The sequence below is a fragment of the Marmota marmota genome, unplaced genomic scaffold (genome assembly GCF_001458135.2).
Source record: "Marmota marmota marmota unplaced genomic scaffold, marMar, whole genome shotgun sequence".
Lineage (NCBI taxonomy): Eukaryota > Metazoa > Chordata > Mammalia > Rodentia > Sciuridae > Marmota > Marmota marmota.
This window is the reverse complement of record NW_025999894.1, coordinates 973043-978192: the sequence shown is the minus strand read 5'-3', so window position 1 is coordinate 978192 and position 5150 is coordinate 973043. Positions and strand designations below refer to the sequence as shown.

General features: G+C 39.6%; 1 long non-coding RNA gene across 1 annotated transcript in view; it reads right to left on the bottom strand.

Annotated features, from left to right (window-relative positions):
* The window catches only part of LOC125614135, a 32489-nt gene extending 28126 nt beyond the window's left edge, over positions 1-4363 (bottom strand). Inside the window, exon 1 of the long non-coding RNA XR_007344782.1 lies at positions 4352-4363. This is a non-coding gene — a long non-coding RNA (uncharacterized LOC125614135). The remainder of the gene's footprint in view (positions 1-4351) is intronic.
* Positions 4364-5150: the final 787 nt, after the last annotated feature.

The window sequence follows — 5150 nt, the reverse complement described above, 5'->3', positions numbered from 1 at the left end:
TCTTCTAGGTATAGAATCATGTCTTCTGCAAATAGTGATAATTTAAGTTCTTCTTTTCCTATTTTTATGCCTTTAATTTCTTTTGTCTGTCTAATTGCTCTGGCCAGTATTTTGAGAACTATGTTGAACAGACGTGGTGAGAGAGGGCATCCCTGTCTTGTTCCAGATTTCAGAGGGAATGCCTTCAGTTTTTCTCCATTTAGAATGATGCTAGCCTGAGGCTTAGCATAGATAGCTTTTACAATGTTGAGGTAAGTTCCTGTTATCCCTAGTTTTTCTGGTGTTTTGAACATAAAGTGATGCTGTACTTTGTCGAATGCTTTTTCTGCGTCTATTGAGATGATCATGTGGTTCTTATCTTTAAGTCTATTGATGTGGTGAATAACATTTATTGATTTCCGTATATTGATCCAGCCTTGCATCCCAGGGATGAATCCTACTTGATCATGGTGCACAATTTTTTTAATATGCTTTTGTATCCGATTTGCCAGAATTTTATTGAGGATTTTTGCATCTATGTTCATTAGAGATATTGGTCTGTAGTTTTCTTTCTTTGAAGTGTCTTTGTCTGGTTTTGGAATCAGTGTGATGTTGGTCTCATAGAATGAATTTGGAAGAGCTCCTTCTTTTTCTATTTCCTGAAATAACTTGAAAAGTATTGGTATTAATTCTTCTTCAAAGGTTTTGTAAAACTCTGCTGTATACCCATCCAGTCCAGGGCTTTTCTTAGTTGGTAGTCTTTTGATGGCTTCTTCTATTTCCTCCTTTGTTATTGGTCTGTTTAAATTGTGTGTATCTTCCTGACTCAATCTGGGCAAATCATATGATTTAAGAAATTTATCGATATCTTCACTATCTTCTATTTTATTGGAATATAGGGTTTCAAAATAATTTCTAAGTATCTTCTGAATTTCTGTAGTGTCTGTTGTGACTTTGCCTTTTTCATCCCGTATGTTAGTAATTTGAGTTCTCTCTCTTCTTCTCTTCGTTAGCATGGCTAAGGGTCTGTGGATCTTATTTATTTTTTCGAAGAACCAACTTTTAGTTTTATCAATTTTTTCAATGGTTTCTTTTGTTTCAATTTGGTTGATTTCTGCTCTGATTTTAATTATTTCTTGCCTTCTGCTACATTTGCTGTTGTTTTGCTCTTCCTTTTCTAGGGTTTTGAGATGAAGTGTGAGCTCATTTATTTGTTGGTTTTTTTCTTTTTTTGAGGAATGAACTCCAGGCAATGAATTTCCCTCTTAAAACTTCTTTCATTGTGTCCCATAGATTCCGATATGTTGTGTCTGTATTTTCATTTCTCTCTAAGAATTTTTTGATTTCCTCCTTTATGTCTTCTGTAACCCATTGATCATTCAGTAACATATTGTTCATTTTCCAGGTGATGCAGGATTTTTCCTTCCTTCTTTTATCATTGATTTCCAGTTTCATTCCATTATGATCATTTAAGATACATGGTATTATCTCCACACCTTTATATTTACTAAGGGTTGCCCTATGGCATAATGTATGGTCTATCTTTGAGAAGGATCCATGTGCTGCTGAGAAGAACGTGTATCCACATGATGATGGTTGATATATTCTATATATGTCAGTTAAGTCTAGGTTATTGATTGTGTTATTGATTTCTATAGTTTCTTTATTCAACTTTTGTCTGGAGGATCTGTCCAATGATGAGAGCGGTGTGTTGAAGTCACCCATAATTATTGTGTTGTGGTCTATTTGATTCTTGAACTTGAGGAAAATTTGTTTTATGAACGTTGCAGCACCATTATTTGGTGCATACATATTGATAATTGTTATGTCTTGTTGGTGAATGGTTCCTTTTAACAGTATATAGTGTCCTTCTTTTTCCCTTTTGATTAACTTAGGTTTGAAGTTGATTTTATTTGATATGGGTATAGCCACTCCTGCTTGCTTCCGAGGACCATATGAGTGGTATGATTTTTCCCAACCTTTCACCCTCAGCCTGTGTATGTCTTTTCCTATCATATGAGTCTCCTGAAGGCAGCATATTGTTGGGTCTGTTTTTTTTAATCCAAGTTACTAGCCTATGTTGCTTGATTGGTGAGTTTAAGCCATTAACATTTAGGGTTACTATTGATATATGGTTTGTACTTCCAGTCATGTTCATTTATTTATTTATTTATTTATTTTAATTTGGCTTGTTTTTCCTCTTTTGTTATTTTTTCCCCCCTTTACTGAGTTACCTCCCACTGTTAGTTTTGGGTGCTGTTTTTCATTTCCTCTTCTTGTAGTGTTTTGCTCAAAATGCTTTGCAGTGCTGGTTTTCTGGCTGTGAATTCTTTAAACTTTTGTTTATTGTGAAATATTTTAATTTCATTGTCAAACCTGAAGCTTAATTTTGCTGGATTCAGTATTCTTGGTTGGAATCCATTATTTTTCAGCGTTTGAAATACGTTGTTCCAGGATCTTCTCGCTTTCAACGTCTGTGATGAAAAATCAGTCGTTAACCTAATTGGTTTACCCCTGAATGTAATCTGCCTCCTTTCTCTTGTAGCTTTTAATATTCTCTCCTTGTTCTGTATGTTGGATATCTTCATAATAATGTGTCTTGGAGTTGGTCTATTACGGTTTTGTATGTTTGGGGTCCTGTAGGCTTCCAGGATTTGGCATTCCATTCCATCTTTCATATCTGGAAAGTTTTCTAAGATTATTTCATTCAACAGATTGTTCATTCGTTTGGTTTGGACCTCTATACCTTCCTCTATCGCAATGACTCTTAAGTTTGGTTTTTTTATGACATCCCATATCTCTTGGATGTTTTGCGTGTGGTTTCTTACCAGCCTTTCTGCGTTGACTATATTCTTTTTGAGTTGATAAACTTTGTCTTCATTATCTGATGTTCTGACTTCTATTTGATCTAGTCTATTTGTAATATTCTCATTTAAGTTTTTGATTTGGTTTATGGTTTCCTGCATTTCTAGGATTACTGTTTGGTTTTTTAAAAAATCTCTATCTCCTGGTAGAGTTCATTTTTTGCTTTTTGAATCTGCTTATGCAATTCATTTTCAAAGTATTCTTTCATTGTTTGGACTTGCTGTCTAATGACTTCTTTAAGATTCCATTCCATCTGAGTCAGGTATGCCTTGACTTCTTTCCGTGTCCATTTTTCTGATGCCTCTAGGTTCTCCTGTAAATTTAAGTTGTCCTGCATTGTTTGTAATCCTTTTCTCCCTTTTTTTTTCATGGTGTTCACATTACTTTCCAACTCTGTTTAACTGCTGTGTTTCTGTTTTCTCCTATAAATTTGTTTTGGTTTTGTATATCTCTGTGGTCTCTCCTTTGTGGTGGGAGACTATGCCTAGAGATGTTGGGCTTTATTGTAATTTAAAGCTGATTCATTCGATTCATAAAAGGCTTACGGATTTTGTAGGCATATAGTGATCTGTTGTTTGGTCTAAGGACTTTATGTTTAGGTTAGGTGCTATGATGGTATGAAGGATAGTATGTCTTGGCTGCTTTGGAAGATTGCTCTACTGAAGGGGGATATTAACAGGCGAATGGATCAGGGTATTTGGTAATAGCCAGGTATGTAGGATCCCTCGAAACAATCACCTATTTGCATTTAGAAAATTACACATAATGAAAGTCGTAAATGCTTGGGATGAAAGTTAGGGGGAAGGGGAAGGAAGGAGTCCTTAGAGAGAAAGAGGGAGAAAAACATAGGTAGAATAGAGGAGAATGGAAAGAACAATAAAAATTGAAAAGGGAAAGAAAGAAAAAAAAAAGATAAATGAAGTCTTAGAGTTCTTCCAGTAGGCAGAGCTGTGCCCTCTGAGACGATCTTCTGCCCTCTATGTGTGCCGGCAGCAATCCCTGTAAGGTGACTCCTCTTCCCCTACTGGGCGTCTCTCCAGTCCTGTTAGTCCAGAGCCGTTTCTCTTCTCCGGCCCCTCCCTCCCTTCCTCCTGCCAGCCAGCCAGACCCCGCTCACCGGAGGCGATCCCCAAGGATCTGGTTATACTTGCAGCCCCACTGCGTGCTCTATTTCCCGAATGACTGAGCACTCTCTCTGTCATTCATCCAGACCCCAGGGTTGTGGAGCGGTGATCTGGGAACCGACAGTTTAATTTGTCTGGACCCCTTTGGTGGCCACGCCCCCAGGAACTGGCGGCTAAGGCCTTGGGTTTCGCAGCTGGTGGTAGGGGGAGTTGGGGTTTGGGAGTCCCCTCTGCTTCCCTCGGCCCCTACAGTCACGCCCACGAAGCTCTGGGGCGAGATTTTTGAGGTTTCCCAGCTGTATGTATCTGGTGGGGGTGGGAGTCACACACCCGCTAAAGCCAATTCCGCTGGGAAGGGATCCCATCCGCCGAACTCTGGTGACGTCAGCTCTCTGCTATGGCGGGCCCCAGACTCCTTGCCGGATTGTCCGATGGGAGGGGTGGGTCTGGCCTGTCTCTGGCATGTCCCAGTCTTGGATTGAGTTCTGGTTCGCTTTTTCATGAAGGCTTGGTTAGCAACCTCTTCATAGGGTCTCTCCGCTGCACAGTGCTGAACCGCCTCCTACTGTGCTGGTCGCCAGGCAGCGGCTGCGGCCTGGACCTCCACGCCGCGTGCCGAGATTCACCCGTCTGGGGCAAGCTGTCACCTCCAATAATCCCAAATTCCCCAGCAGGTCTCACTTCAGCAGAATTTTGCTGGGAGTTTCTCAGCAGGTAGAATCTGAACGTTCTAATGCGTCTCTCTGTCCACGTGGTTGAGAAGGTACTGAAAGCGCTGCCTCCCCGCCCGCCGCCATGTTGAGTCTCCCCGAATTTATTCTTTTTTTAGGGCTTCTTTCACTTAGCTAGAAGTGTATGATGGTTCTGGTTTCTCAACATTCTTATCAACACTTATTCTCTGGTAATTTTGGTTATAGCCGTCCTGGTGGGTGTGAAGAGTTATCTCATTCTGATTTTGATTTGCATTTCCTAACAACTAATGACATTGAATAGACCCTTTGTAGATCTTCTTTGTAGATCTTCTTTGGATAAATGTCTGTTGGAATCCTTTGTCCATTTTTTAATTGAGTTGCTTTATTAGTGTGACAGGAAAACACCCCCCAACAGATACAGATAGGTAGGAGGTAGGAGGATAGATAGATACTGAATTCCAGACTCTATTGGGTAGATGATTTTCAAATA